We start from the raw sequence: 16,219 nt of genomic DNA, 5'->3' as shown, positions 1-16,219 counted from the left end.
CAATTAAAACACTGAATAATAATAGTGCTATAACTAGAGGAGGATGATTGGGGTTTTGTCCTTAGGTATAGATATTTAGAGGATGTTGATAGAACTTAATGGATCATCTAGAAACACCTGAGCTTAGCACCTAATAAATAAGAATAATTAAAATAGGAAGTTCCCACATGGTCCACTCCCTTTCCATGGTGATCACAGCCTAGGTCTTCCTGCCTCATTCCAACCCTACCAATAGTGATCTCAGTATTTTCTCAGTTTCCAAGGATCTGTCTCCCTATAATATGTTGTTTGCCTTTCAAATGGAATTTATTTTTAAACAACTGATTTGAATGAATAGAACTTGTTTCTCATCCTGTGCATGTTTGCAAAGTTTGAAGAGATCACCAAGTTGCTAGTTAATATCTCTGATACCAGCATCTCAATGTCTTTCCCAAAACTCACTTCCTATAACTGAATACAATCCAGATGTGCACTCAAGAGGGAGGAGTAGAGCAGAATTATTTTCTCCCCCTTTTTGGACATTCTATCTCTCCCACACAGTCTAAATTATTATCGCAATACAAAAAAATTTCCCTTAGGGGAGTGAATACTATAGCATCCTGCTACGGATTCATATTAAACTTATAATTCCCTAATTCCTACAACATTTTTACACAAATTATTTCCTATCTATAACTCTCTATTCCTAATGATTTTTTTACACAAATGTAGAACTTTACAGTTAACTTTAAAAAAATTGTCTTATTAGATTCAGCCCTTCATCTTACTCTGGAAAGGTCTTTTGGGACCCTAACTCTCTTGTCCAGTTTTATAAATATTCCATATAGATTTCCATTCAAGGCATTGATGGGAATATTAAACAGCACTGGATCAAAGATGAATTTCAAGGTCTCATAGCTGATATAATTAAGCCAAGGCTGTAATTCAGATCTTCAGACTCCAGGCTTGGGGCTCTCTCTCTTCTCAATTAGTTATTATTTGGGGAGTAGTAGAATTAGAAATCTATAAATCAAACAAAGCCCAGATATAAACTCTTGGGACATAGAAAAAGATAAGTGTCCTATATTTACTCACCTTGCAAAAGGAAGAATCTCAGGATAGTTGCTCCAATTTTTATAGGGGGAAGAATCAAATTCAGAGTCTGGAAAGGTATCTTGTTGTGTATACAGTGGATTCCCCAAGAAATTGACTTGATTTTATGACTGAGATGCTGTTTTTGCAGAGATCAAGGTCTATGGGTACTATATGTTATAAATACTGCTGATTAGTTTATTGATGAGTTTTTTTTAAAAAAAGTTTTCTTTTTCTTTTTTCTTTTTTACAACAGAAACTGGTACTCTCTATAGGGAAGTGAAAATGAACATTCAGAAATAAAGGTAGTATAAAACAAGATATATAAATTTAAAAGTTCCTAAAGTATTGAGACAAAATTCTATGTATATGTAATTTCTACTGAAATAGCAATACTTATTTGTGCCTTTCTTTGTAGACTCTATTGGTTCACTTCCAAGGTTGATGATTTTGAAAAATAAATTTCCTTCTGCTTCTCCCACAAAGTAAAAGGAAATAAAGAATTCCCACACCTGAAAATAAAACCCTAGGTAAAAAAGACTAAAAGCTTCAGGTGAAGCTGATTTTAAATTTTAAAAGTGGGATAGGACATGGACTTTTTTCTCCATAGAATTTTCCCCCATGTATTTGTAGATAGTTTTCAACATTTCTTTTAGTAAGATTTTGTGTTCCAAATTTTTCTCCCTCCTTACTTCCCCCTCTTAATGGCAGCAAGCAAGATGATATAGGTTAAATATGTCCAATCCTTTAAAACATTTTTATGTATTTGTCATGCTGTGCAAGAAAAATAGATGAAAAAAGAAAGAAAGAAAGAAAGAAATTACTATGCTTTGATCCTCATTCAGTCTCCATAGCTCTCTCTCTGGATGCAGGTGGCTCTTTCCATTACAAATCTCTTAGAATTAGCCTGTATCACCTCATTGTTGAAAAGAGCCATGTCCTTCAAAATTGATCATTGCATAACCTTGTTGTTGCTGTGTACCGTGTTCTCCTGGTTTTACTCACTTTACTTAGCATCAGTTTATGTAAGTCTTTCCAGGTCTTTCTGAAATTATCCTGTTGGTTATTTCTTATAGAACAATAATATTCCATTATCTTCATACACCATTCAGCCATTTCTCAACTGATGGGCATCTACCTAGTTTTCAGTTCCTTACCACCACAAAAAAGCTGCTACAAACATTTTTGCACATATGGGTCCTCTCTCTCTCTCTCTCTCTCTCTCTCTCTCTCTCTCTCTCTCTCTCTCTCTCTCTCTCTCTCTCCTTTTTCTTTCTCTCTCTTCTCTCTCTCTTTCTCTCTCTGGGATACAGGCCCAATAGTGATACTACCCACAATTTTATAGCCTTTTAGACATAGTTCCAAATTGCTCTCCAGAATGATAAATGTGGGTTTTTAAAAACTTTCTCTGACTTTATAAGTAGTCCCCCTTGTTTATTTCCTCCATTCTCTTCTCCTGATGAAATCTCTGATATTAAAAAAGTTAGTTTGGTTTTCTTTGAGGAAATAATAAAGTAGAGGGAGAAGGGAACCCTTGTGTCCACTTCCCCAGCTGAAAGAAAGGATGATGACATTTGAAGAGGAAGGAGGAAAAAGAAGAGGCAACTGTACACAGATTAGACCTTGGGTTGTCAAGGCAGGAGAACTCCATGTGGCATCCCAAGGGTTCAATAATTTTAACAACTATCCTCTTTATACTGGCTCCTTGGTTTTTTGTTGTTTTGTTTTATTTTACTTCCTTCTTCATTTGGTTGGAGTTCTTTAGTTAATGTATAGCAAATATAACTTAAAACTTTAAAATATTCTCTAAAACTACAAGTTGCAGAAGTTTGAATTGGTAGAAGAAGGTTCTTCACCAAAATTTTCCCATGGCCCTAAATTCACAGTCTGATTTTAAGGAAAAAATAGTAGGAGGTGTGGAGGAACCAAGCTTCTTAAAAATTAATGCTGTCCAAAAGTGCAATAGATTACCGACCAGTTCAAGTTATGGGGTCTCCATCACTGGAATTGTTTGAGCAGAGCCTGGAGGAACATCTGTCAACAGTATTTTAGAGGGTATTTGTGCTTCAGGAGAAAGTGGAGTAGATGAAAACTGAGATACTTTTCAACTGTTGAATACAGTTGAGTCTATACTCGTATATCTGAGTCTATATAAATTCATAGCACAGTAATGATGATAAGTGGGCACAATGGATAATGTCAGGCCTGGAGGCAGAAAGACTCAACTTCCTGAGTTCAAATCTGCCTCAGATATGTACTAGCTGTGTGATCCTGGGCAAGTCACTTATCCTTTTTGCCTCCCTTTCCTCATCTGTAAAATGATCTAGAGAAGGAAAAAGCAGGTTGCTCTACTATCTTTGCCAAGAAAAGCCCAAATGAGGTCACAAAGAGCCAGACATGACTGAAGAGCAATGACAACAATGATGATAGCTAACATTTTAGAGTACTTTAAAATTTGAAAAGTACTTTTCATCTTCTCTCTTTTGACCCCCACAACAATGCAATAAGTTAGGTACTATTATTTCTGTTTTTAGAAATGAAGAAATCAAGGCTGGAATTGATAAAATTATTTGTTCAAGGTTATACAGCTGGTATCTAGGACAGGATTTGAATTCAGGTATTCCAGATTCCAAGTCTGATGATCCATTTAGTTTGAAACTAATGCGGATTTCTCTAGATTCAACAGGAAGATAGCAACTCCATGATCAGTCATGCATTGCAGACTAGAAGATGAATTCAAATGGATTTGGTAGAGAGGGGACATATTGTTTTGCCAGAATGTATTCTGGCCCATCTAAAAGCTCATGAGATCCACAGGAAGGAGAATAATCAAGGATGAAATGTTCCAGGCACTATAGCCACAAACATGAAGAAGGGAGGTGATATCCATCTGACTGGGCAGATTGTACCATTTTCTGTAAACACAATGTGTGTTACGTTCCATGGGGAACAGGCTGGAGACCACAGATGCCCTTCTCTCCCTGCTGCCCACTTGGAAGGAAGTGGATGCCTTGCCATTCTGTGAACTTTTCAAACACTCCTGTCATGTGTACACCGTAGAAGAGATGCCCTTTCCTATCCAAATGAAGTCCAGACACTCCTAGGCAAGCATTCAGGCTCATTACTCATTTCCTTCCCCTTTTAAGCTTCACAGCTTCAGTCAGAACAAGTTCTCTATTCAATATTTGGCTCTGAAGCACATCACCGGGTGATGAAGCAAAGAAGCCAAGGGGAAAAATGGCATCTCTCCGAAGAGACTTCTCTTTAATGAATCCTTCTGTTTGAATTAGTGATCATCTTGAAGGCGAGTATGGCTGAAGAATGCAGAAATGCCAGGAAGACTCAGGAAATGCTTAAAAGGGGTGAAAGATGTTTGAAAAGAACAAAGGGCTGAGTTCAAACCACATCAATTTAAGAGACTGGAGGAAATAGAAATGGAACAAGTCAGATTTTTCTCAATATCTACAAACTAGTTAAAGGCTTAATAATATATTTCCTAGGGCAGACCAGAAATTGTCCATCAATTTGATTTTTATTGGAATGGAAATTATTTTCTAAGAAGAAATGGAGAAAATATTCAGGAAAAAAAATTTTGAGCAGACAGATCTTCTGAAATAAATAAGACAGAGACATGTATCCATCTACACAATTGGTTAATGGGATATTTATAAGACACAACACTACAGAATCCATGTGACCCATTAAACCTTGCTACTATAAGATATGGAAAAGCATTCTTCTCTTTAACCACTGATATCTGAGAAGTCCATCTTCTCTGTGATCTAGTGATATGGGCTATCTCTTGAGTCCTTGGCTTTTTTTTTTTTTTTTTTTTTTTAAACTGCTTATCCCTTCTTCCTGGAAATCTCTTCCTTTTATTCTCTACCTCTTTACTTTCCTGGATTTCTTCAAATTTTAGCTAAAGTCTCCTGTCTTCTACAAAGAGACTTTCTAAGTCCCCCTTAACGTTGGTACCTTTCCCCCTAAGTTTATCCCCCAGTTAATTCCTGATACGAACTTATTTGTACATATGTGTTTGCATATTATCCTGCCCCCCCAAAAAAAACAGTCCCTGTTTTGAATTTGGTTTTGGTTCTTTTTACATTTATCTTTATTTGTTTACTTTTCTTTTTTTAACCTTACCTTTCTGGGCTTAGTATCTATCTGACAACTTGTAAGTATGTAATGAATGTTTATTGACTTGATTTCTCTGGTAGTTATCCTATTCTTTACCTTTACTATAGAAATAATTCTAGCTCCAACACAGACCCAATATCAGAGTTGTCTGATTATTATTAAGAGAGATAATCTTTGTATATATCTTTTGTACATTATAATGTACTATGCAAATAAGCCTTTTTTTTTTATCATTGAGTGAAATAGGTGGTGGCAAAGTAATTTAATTTGAAGCTGTGCAGGGCAGACTTTCCTCAGTTTTCTAAGGGCTGAAAATAGATGATTCATTGTTCTGGTATGCAAAGTTCCCATTTTAATAAGGGCACTTCTAGAGTGAGGGCTTATTGAGCCCTTTTCAGGGCTGCTCATAAACCTTTGGTGTCCGCCTGATTCACCCACCTCTCATCTGTAATTCCAAGAAGGAATAGCAATACAGCAACTACATCCTGGTGGTTTCTACAGATAGGGTAAAACAGGCTGAGTATTCCTGACAGAACTCAAACCCGCTGAAGCTCTGTGGAGTATTTGTTGTTTGTCCTTCTTTTCTAAGAGAACCATGACATTAGGAAAGTTATGCAATGCAATGAAAGGGAGTTGTGAGGGAGGCGGGAGGTATCTTAGAGTATCTTAGGTATTTTAGAGCTTGGTCAGGAGTCAAAGTCACCAACATGTCTACAGGTCTTTCCTGCATTACAAGCCATCACCAGCCTTCTTGACTTTTGATCTTCCCCTGGACTTTGATGATTCAAAGAAAGAGTGGGATTGACTTTGTGCAACTCTGTACTGAGAATTCTGCAAAAAAAAGGGAGGGCAGCTAGGTAGTGCAGTGAATAGAGCACCAATCCTGAAGTCAGGAGGACCTGAGTTCAAATCTTATCTCAGACACTTAATATTTCCTAGCTGTGTGACCCTGGACAAGTCACTTAACCCCAATTGCCTCAGCCAAAAAAAAAAAAAAAAAAGGAAAGGAAAAAAGAGGGAGTTAATAAAACACAGGAGGGGAAAAGAGTCAGTTCTATCAGGGTAGATATCCAAACAACTGAATGTTTGAAAGACCTCTTTATTTATGAACCTATTACTTGCCCAATTCCTAATATTATAACTTGAACCCCCAAACTTTCAAGCAAATACCCCCTTTTACTAAACCTCTCAGATTTTACTGTGATTCTTACTTTTCTTGATTGTTCATTTTACATATTTCCTTCTACCTTTGACCATTTCAGTTTTATGACTTATGAAATAGGTTTTTAAGTGTCTTCTCAGGATCCCTTGCTCCTCCAGGCTTTCCTGCGGGGCTCACTGGTTGCAAAGGCTTTCCTGAGTGCCCAAATCCAGTGGAAATTACCAACTATACTTAAGAACTGAAGACAAATGAAAAAAGACCAGAAATAAACACCTTCGTGCCCACTGTTTAGAGTTACAAAAGAGAAAGAAGAAAGTTATGGCTCATTTTCCATTCAGTTCAAGATACCTGCACTGCCAGTGAACTTTGCATTAGGTTTACCTTCTGGATACAAGATAGAATTAACGGGAAAGAGAGATATTTTAAAAATATAGCCATTTTCAGTATGTCTATTCCCAACCATGCTGTAGGAGACTGAAGGATGTAGGGTATCTCCATGTTAGGTGATCTAGGCATGCATCAAGCCCCATTACACTAGTATAAGTAAAACTATCACATAAATTATTGATTTAAAAGAGGAGAACAAAAATGAATACCAAAGAAATAGATTGAAGGAAACACATGTTTAGTAATTATAACTTTAAACATTAATTAAGCAATATAATAAAATTAAAAAGTGGCAGAATATATAAGCAAACAAAACTCCAAAATTTGTCATGTGAAATACATTTGAACAATAAAGACTCATAAACAATAAAAATTAAAGGCTAGACAAAATATATTGAGATGGATTATGATGGGAAAGTTGTAATTATGCTATAAAATAAAGAAAAATAATGATTCATAAGGTCAGTGAAGAAGAAAATTATATTGTGCTGAATGAAACCGGAAAATCAAATGTGTGTGTGTGTATCTCTCTATATATACACATATATGAGGACATATAATAGCTATATATGCACATATGTATGTATAGGCATATTTATGATGGAAAAATTTATGATGGAAAATTTAAATAATTTGCAAAAAGACATAGATAGTAAAACAATAATTATAGGATACTTATGATGGAAAATTTAAATAATTTGCAAAAAGACATAGATAGTAAAACAATAATTATAGGACATATAACATTCTTCTTTCAGAGCTGTGTACATCTAATAGAATTAACACTAGGAACAATTACATGGAGAAATGATTATGAAAAAACTGGAAAAACTGGGGGAAATAATTTTTAAGGCATCTTCAGAAGAATAAATAATGGGAAGTGAATACAGAAACAAAATTTGGACATGTAAAAATATTATCAGATTGATAAATCCCATAATAAGCTAATGTTGGTGAGACATTCTAGGGATAATAAAAAGTATGTTCGAGTAATATAGGATGGATGGAGAGAGGGAACAAAGAAAGGATAGGACTACTGCTTATGGTAAATTAGAAAATAATAATGGAAAATTAATAGATGACAGGATCATTCAATTATTCTTTTGCTTCTATTTTCTTTGCTAAATAAAATCTTAATGAAAAAACAAAAATAGCTAACAAAGACTTGATATGAAAGATAAGATAAAAACTAGGAAGAGAGAAATGATCTGTACTTACCATATTAAGGCACAAAACGCAGATGAACTGCATCCCAGCATACTGAAAGAACTGATGGGTTAATTATTAAGCAATTGTCAATAATCTTTGAAGGACTGTGGAGAGTGGAAGAAATACTTCAGGACTGAAGAAATAAAAATATTCCCTAGATTTCAAAAAAAAAAAAAGTAATGGGAGAAGGCAATAAAATATGAAAATTATAGCCTGATGAATTTGACTTCAATTCTTGGTAAAATTCTAGGCTATATTAAAGTAATAAAATCATTTAGAAAATATTTCAGTAATTCCACATAGTTATGCTGACTTCATCCCATCAAATAGAGATCATACCAAACTAATTTTATTTTCTTTTTATAACAGCATTGCTAGAGTAGTGGATTAAGGGAATTCCATAGATGTAGCTTACTTAGATTTTAGCAAAACATTCAACAGTGTCTTTTGTACTATTCTTGCAGATAAGATAGAGAAAAATGAGATATAAAAATATTATTAGATAGATTTATAAGTGGTTCAATGATTTGTCATAAAGAGTACACATTAAGGTTCAAAATATAATTGGAAAGAGCTCTCTGTTGGAGTTCTTCAGGGATTTGTCCTTGGTTTTATGAGATTTAACATTTTATCAATGATTTAGATTTAAAAAGATCATATTTGGAGATGGAGTGAAAGAAAACCTGACTTTTTAGTCAGATGATCTGGATTCAAATCTCATATTTAAGCTTACTCTCTGGGAGACTTTGGATAAATCACTTAGTGTCTCTGAGTCTTCCTTTTCTCATCTGTAAAAAATATCCAAATCCTTCCTTTTACAGATGAGGAAAGAGAAACTCAGAGACACTAAATGTTTTACCCAAAGTCAGGTTTATTTTCACTCCATCTACAAATATGATTTTTTTATCTAAATCTGTAAAACAAGCATTTCTATAATATTGCATAATAAAAATATGACTGCACATTAAACTACAAATCTATTATAAACAACTAGCTATTCTTTTCAAATAAGTAATATTTATGATGTAAATTTCTTTTTTTCTACTTTTTTCCCTTCCCCCAAATCTTAAAACTCAGGTAGTGAAGGAGATACAATGCTAGACATGGAGTCAAGGTGACCTGAGTTCAGATACTAAACAAGTTTGCCTTAGTTTCTTTACCTGAAAATAGGGATAATAATAGTAACTATTTCCCAGGGTTGTTGTAAGAATCAAATATAATAAAATGTAAAATTCTTTGCAAACTTTAAAGCACTGATGTGGCTTGGACATGTACATATTCTCTAACATGAAGGTGCCCTGAATAAGGCTGTGGTTTTTTACCATATGGGTAGTTGGAGCCTCATTTGATTGGCTGCATAGCCAGAATTCTTTAAAACTGGTTAATCTACAATCATCTCTCCTTTTGTCTCACTTAGACTTTACTTTCAGTGGATAACAATCACAGTTCACCCACATCATAAGCACACTTTGACCTGAATTAACTGGAGGTATGCTTTTCAAAACCCTCTCTTTTACTCTAACTCTGACAAATGAACCTCTTACATTTCCTTTGTCCTTTTCAGTTTCAGGTACTTGAGGTAATCCCTACCAGAAAGGGAATTCAAGCCAGAGTGACCTTGAAGCTAGGATTGCAGAAATGATGTTGTAGCCAGCCACCTCAAAAGGAAACCCCAAAGAATCCAGGGTATTTGGAACTTGAGCTCATTGTGGGGAGCGATGGAGGACTGGGAGAAGCTGGACTTGCGCTCTATAGGAACTAAGCTGTTTATATATTTGTCATTTTACCTTCCAAAATAACTATCTCTTTGTAAAATCTGATTTATTGGTAGTGATTAAATGGAATTGGAGGGCAGAGAACCTACACTTGAAGAAACAGTAGTGGGGGCTGAAGCAGAGAGCCTAAGTATATTCTCCAAACCCCTCTTCAGGTACCAAATAAACCTGGGTGACTGGTAAAAACGAATTGTACCTAGCCTTTAGCCAGTGTGTGAGAGGATGATACTAGTTATGATCATTATTAATTGGTTCAACTATAACTTGTATTTAAAAATTCAATTTTATTAAATATAACTAGGAGGAGATGAGGCTAGATAAGAGTTCATCAGCGTATCATCTGGGTATTAAATGGTGAACTGTGTTGGTAAATATTTAACAATTGGCTCTCTGGAAAAAAATTTCTTAAATTTTCACACAAAGCACTTTTAAATTTAATCTGTAATTAACATTTTCTCCAACATAGAGCTAGAGAATCAACAAAACAATAGATCAACATTTGATTGTAGTTCGTTGATTTCTGAAATGTAGATGCTTACAATGAAAATTTAATGGTTGACTTTCTGTAGGAAGGACAAACTGGTTCTAGTATACATAGTTTACTCAATGTAAATCAACAGTATAATATGACCACCAAAAAGTAATACTATTCCAGGCTTCATTAAGAAATGCTTGGACAATGATCCAAAACAATTCCAAAGGATCCATGATGGAAAATGTGACCTACTTTCAGAGAGAACTGATGAACTGAGTGCAGACTGAAGCATACTTTAAACTTTCTTTTTCTAGGTCAGTATGTGTGAAATCATACTTTTACAACATGGCTATATGGACATATTTTGCATGATTTCACATGTATAATTGATATCATATTGAATGGCTTCTTAAGGTGGGGGGGCAAGGAGAGAATTTAGAAATCAATTTTTTAAATGAATGGTAAACATGTTAAATGTAATTGGTAAATATTAAACAAAACATATACATTTTTTTTTAAAAAAAGAGATGCTTGGTGGTTGTTTTGTTGTGTTCTACACTATGGAACAATTCACCATCCCTGTGATTCACCAGACCAAAACATTCTACCTAAGTCTCTCATTAGAATATAAGCTATTTGAAGGTAGAGACTATCTCCATTTATATTCCTGATTCTTAGGATAATGCCTGGCAAATAGAAAGACTTAATAAAATCTTGTGTGCAGGAGATCTATGAACATTGGATAGGAATTGTAGAGAAAAGGATTTAGATTCATGTAAGGAAAAACTTCCCACAATTTAGAGTTCTCAAAAGCTGAATGAGTAACCTTTAAAAGTACTGGGATTCTTCTTGATAGTCCTTCAAGCAAAGGACTGATGACCATTTACCACAAATCTTATCTTTGCAGTTTAGGGCAAGTCACTTAATCTTAAAGTCAGTTTTCTCATCTGAAAAATAGTATGTGTTGTGGGAGGTGGAGAGGGATCAAACATGTTTCAATCTATAATCTAAAATCTGACGGAAGTTTCTGTTCAGCTATAGAAAGGTCAAACTGCCAGATGCCTCAAGTCCCTTCCAACTCAGATTCTTCAGTGATTTTTATTGTCATTCATTCAAAATGAAATTCTGATTTTTCTTTTTTCCTCCTTCCCCTTCTCATATATAACAAGAGGGAGAAGAGTAAGATCAAATCAGGAAAAAAGCCTTAAGGAAAGGGAAAGACAGAAGTACCAAATTATTCATGTTAAACATGAACTTTGAACCCACAAAGTCCACACACACACACACACACACACACACACACACACACACACACACACACAGTGCCCTTGAACAGGGGGAGACAGAACAACCTGAGGAGAAAGACAGTGGTTGCCAGGAGATGGTGGGAATGGATTACTAGTAAGAGGAAAAAGCAGAAGGAAAAATGAAAGCTTCTCTTTATAATTTGCCCCAGGCAGGTGTTCTAAGTAACTTTCATCATTTCCTTCATCTATCCACACCTCGTTTTCCAAAAAAGATGTCAGAAACAAGTCTCTTCTTCAGCACCATGGACACCGAAAGCTCTGGCCCTTCACAAGAAAGCAAGAGAATTAATATACTTTGCTCCTCTGGCACAAATATTTCCTCTCTGGGGCATCCCCTGCCCCTCTCCTCTCCTGTTCTTTCCTCCCAAATTAGCTACTGCCCTGCATGGTGTACCCCTATACCTAAGACCCCCAATGTGAGTAATGGCCATTGTGGTTTTTTTTTTTTTTTTTAGTTACATTTCAGTCCTATTTGGGATTAGAGCAATTTCCTCCTTTAATTAATCCCTCTCATTTAATTAAGTGACTGGAACTACTTCCTATCAATCCAGATGGGATGCCTACATGTCCAATTTATTGTAGGACAAAGGCTGCTGACCCCCATATCTTTAGTAACATCCCAATTTATGTCAATCTCAAAGGAAGTTCTTCCTTCTTAGTCCAACTGTTTTATCTGTAGCTATCTATTATCTTCCTCTCCAGCCCCACCTGTTCTGAAGCCAAGCCTCTCAAGAGATGGCTATTTTCTGTGCCAAAGGTTAGACTTACAAGACTGCTTCTCAACTTAAAAGGGAACTTGACTCTGAGATCAGCTCCCAGAGAATTAGAAAGGGATCTCAGTTAATCATTTAATAGTAGCATCTGCCTAAGCCTCTGATTCTGTGGGAGTCCATCCCCCAAGGAAGGGCTGTTATCTCTAGCTACACCTGGATGACTGGGGTAGAGAGACTGGCTAGAGCTGGGACTATTACAAATTTCTCTCCCCAATCCTGCCTCCTGCTCGAACTCATTACACAAACTCATAACTTGTAACATGCTAGCTTAAAAGTTACCAGGCTTTTAGCTGGAAAGGTACCTTAAAGATTTCTTCATAATCACCTAATAAAATAATCTAATTTAGCAGGTCACAATATCAACTAAATTCACTGCTCATTTCCTGCTCTCACACTGTGAAGGCCCCAAAGACACCCTGCTTCATTTGCATATATTTGCAGAGCATCTTACATTTAAAAAAAAAAGTCATTATTAATTGTCCTTTCTCAGTGTTCTGAATGTTCCTTTAGAAATCTGAATGAAATATTTATACCTATTTATTTCCTGGCTATAACTCTCTTCCTTCTTCCCTTGCAGGGTGCTTTTTCCCTTCTAGCATCTTGCTTCCCACCTACCACTCCCTCCTTAGTCACTCCAAGAACATCTCCATTTGATTCATGGGGAGCCTTGTTTGTGTTGGACTCTGTTGCTTTCTGATGTTTACCTGCTCCAGGCAGCACCACCTGGTTAGAGTTCTTCATTCTGAGGATGCTGTTCATCTCCCATTTCCCATTCAAGGAGCCCTGGCAGATGTTTCTGCTGGGTGACCATGTGTGGTTACTGCAGAGATTCAATCAGGATAAAACTATGTCACATTACATATACCAATCCTCATAGCTCTAAAGCCAGACTGACTAAGGGAATCTTGAAATTAATATCTCCAACAAAAAAGAATGTGAGTTGATTTGAGGAATTTCTATTTCTTCCATTCCCCTTGTATCATTATTTTCTTTCTTATTTTTACAATCTAGTGTTAAAAGGAAAATTCCATGTTTGGGCCCTCATCCCAATTGAATTGGCAAACTCAGGAAGAAAAAAATAAAAAAGAAGTTTATTAAAATCACTAAGGCAGAAATGTGTTGGTAGGCTGGCTGCTGGGGCCAACACTGGATTCAATTTAGGAACTGCTTTTGAAGACAATTTTTTGTAACAAGAGCAAAACAACCCTGATAGGTATAGGTCTCCAATTGGGGATGGGCCATTGCATCTCAGCTCCTTCCCCATTGCCCTCATATGGAGAGTGGTTTGAAATTACAAATGACAATCTTTGACTGCTAGATTACTACAAAGGATGAAGGGATGGGATTAAAAGTATTTGCTGAAGACTGCTTGACAATAACTGATTAGCATACATGGGAATCTTTAAACAAGACTAGAAACAATAGGGTCCCTAGGATTGATTCAGAAAAAATTTCAATACAAAATGGTATTCAACTCCAGATAACAATTTTCAGTTTAGAAAATGCTTTCTTTACAATAAACCTTTCATTTGTGTATTGGGAGTATCAGTGTTATTATTTACTTATGGGAAAACTGAGAATCAAAATGTTTAATGGTCTTTGATCATTCTGCCTTTTATAGTATTCAGAAAACTTCTAATTTGTAGATTATAGATCCCAGATTTAATACTATCAGATACAGTTTGAGACATTGTTTGATATCTATGAACTGCCTTGAAACTCCTACTTGTTTTTAGAAAGCTTAGTAGTCATGAAAAATCCATATTAAGTATGCAAAAATATTTGTAGCAACTTTTTGAAGTGACAAAGAACTACAAATTGAGTGGATTACCCATCAGTGGGGGAATGGCTGAATAAGTTATGGTATATGAATGTGATGAAATATTATGGTTCTATAAGAAATGATGAGCAGGCTAATTTCTGAAGAGCCTGGTAGAACTTACAAGAACTGATGTTGAGTATAGTAAGCAAAATCAAGAAAATATTGTAGACTTTAACAAGAAGATTATATGATGATCAACTGTGATGGATTTGGCTTTTTTTAAATAATGAGGTGATTCATGGTAATTCCAATAGATTTATGATGGAAAGTACCATCTGCATATAAAGAGAAAACTATGGAGAATGTGGATCAAAACATAGTATTTTCACTTTTTTGTGGTTGTTATTGTTTGTTTACTTGTTTTTTTTTCTTGTGTCTTTTTTCCTTTTAGTCTGATTTTTCTTGTACAACATGACAGCAAATATGGAAATATGTTTAGAAGAACTGAACATCAGATTGATTGCTGTATTGGGGTGGAGGAAGGGGAGAGAGAGAGAGAGAGAGAGAGAGAGAGAGAGAGAGAGAGAGAGAGAGAAAGAGAGAGAGAGAGAGAAATTAAGAACAGAATTTTGCAAAAGTGAATGGTTACTTCCAAGGGTGGAGCCAAGATGGCAAAGTAAAGACAGGAAGATGCTTGAGCTCTCCCAGTTTCCCTTAAAAATCACATGAAACCAAGTCTCTGAACAGAGTCCAAAAGAATAAAACCATTCTCCAGCTCGAAATAGACTGAAAAAAGTTAAAGAAAGGTCTGTCTTACTGGGGTGAAAAGGGTATTCAGCCCCACACAGACAGACCCTGGGAAAGTGATGAGGGTCTTTCACACAGCAGATCAGCATCTAAGCCCCTCAGTCCTGGCTCAGCAGAGGAGCACAGCAGGGGGGCAGCCTCCAGTCCCAACTCAGAAGACAAACTCTGGGAAACCAGACTATTTCCTGAACAGAGTAGGCAAAAGCTACTTCTGCTCAAAGCTGCACAGACAGCTTGGTACAGTGCCCTTTTTACCACTTTTAACGAGGAGCAGAGCTCAACCATAAAAGTAAAAAAGAGGAAATGCCAAAAGAAAAGAAAAGAAAATGAGCAAGAAACAGAAAATAACCTTGACCACAGAAAGCTATTAAAGTGACAGGGCAGAGCAAAACCCATCTGAGAGGAAGATAGAATGTGCACAAAAGAAATCTCTAAGAGTGATATCAGTTGGTCTCAAATGCAAAGAGGCTTCTTGGAAGTGCTCATAAAAGACATTAAAATGCAAATAAGAGAGGTAGAAGAAAAAAATGAGAAAGGAAATGAGAGGTATGCATGAGAGAGTCTACAGCTTGGAAAAAGAAGGAAAAAAAATTGTCTGAAGAAAACACCTTCAAAAATAAAATTAACCAAATGAAAAAAAAAAAAGATAAAAAAGCTAACTGAAGAAAATCACACATTAAAAAACTAGAATGGGACAAATGGAAGCTTATAACTTTGTGAAAGAGCAAGAATCAGTCAAACAAACTAAAAAGAAAGAAAAAATGGAAGAAAATACCTCATTGGCAAAACAGGTGACCTGGAAAATATATCCAGAAGAGAAAACTTAAAAATTATTGGCCATTTGAAGGCCATGACCAATTATTAATTTTGGTTCTAAGAGGGAATAACTTAATCACTCAGTTGGGTATAGAAGTTTATCTAACCCTATAAAAGAAGTAGGAGAGAAAGGAAAGGACAGGAAAAGGTAAGAAGTAGGAAAGGAGTGATAGAAAATAAGGTGGTGGGTAGAGTGGGTCAAAAAATAAACTACTAAGAGAAAGAGGGAGGAGTGAAAGGAGATAAGATAGTAGATGGGGTTGATGAGGTGTGTGAATGAATGAATGAGATCCCTTCTGCTCAGAGGCACACAGGTTCAGAAGTGAAAGAATTTACTAACCCCAAAGGCTGTGGCAAAAAGAGGAGGTTTTATTTTACACGAAGAGGCTTTCCCCTTAGTGGGCCTATTTCTTAATAAGAAATATTTTGCAAAGAATGACTGGCAAAGACCCAGAGCAAATTTGGTGTGGTTTGAATTGATAATCAGACCAGAATTTCTCAGTTGAATGAAAATTTAAAATTTCCTGAATAAGGATGT

The 16,219-nt window shown here is 35.8% G+C and overlaps 1 long non-coding RNA gene across 1 annotated transcript in view; it reads left to right on the top strand.

The window, feature by feature from the left end:
• The window catches only part of LOC127548472 (uncharacterized), a 40,281-nt gene extending 26,216 nt beyond the window's left edge, over nt 1-14,065 (top strand). Inside the window, exons 2-3 of the long non-coding RNA XR_007950393.1 lie at nt 9,531-9,652; nt 12,874-14,065. This is a non-coding gene — a long non-coding RNA (uncharacterized LOC127548472). The remainder of the gene's footprint in view (nt 1-9,530; nt 9,653-12,873) is intronic.
• The last annotated feature ends 2,154 nt before the right edge of the window (nt 14,066-16,219 follow it).

Source organism: Antechinus flavipes, chromosome 2 (genome assembly GCF_016432865.1).
Source record: "Antechinus flavipes isolate AdamAnt ecotype Samford, QLD, Australia chromosome 2, AdamAnt_v2, whole genome shotgun sequence".
Lineage (NCBI taxonomy): Eukaryota > Metazoa > Chordata > Mammalia > Dasyuromorphia > Dasyuridae > Antechinus > Antechinus flavipes.
The sequence above is the reverse complement of the archived record's forward strand: the minus strand, read 5'-3'. Positions and strand labels throughout refer to the sequence as shown.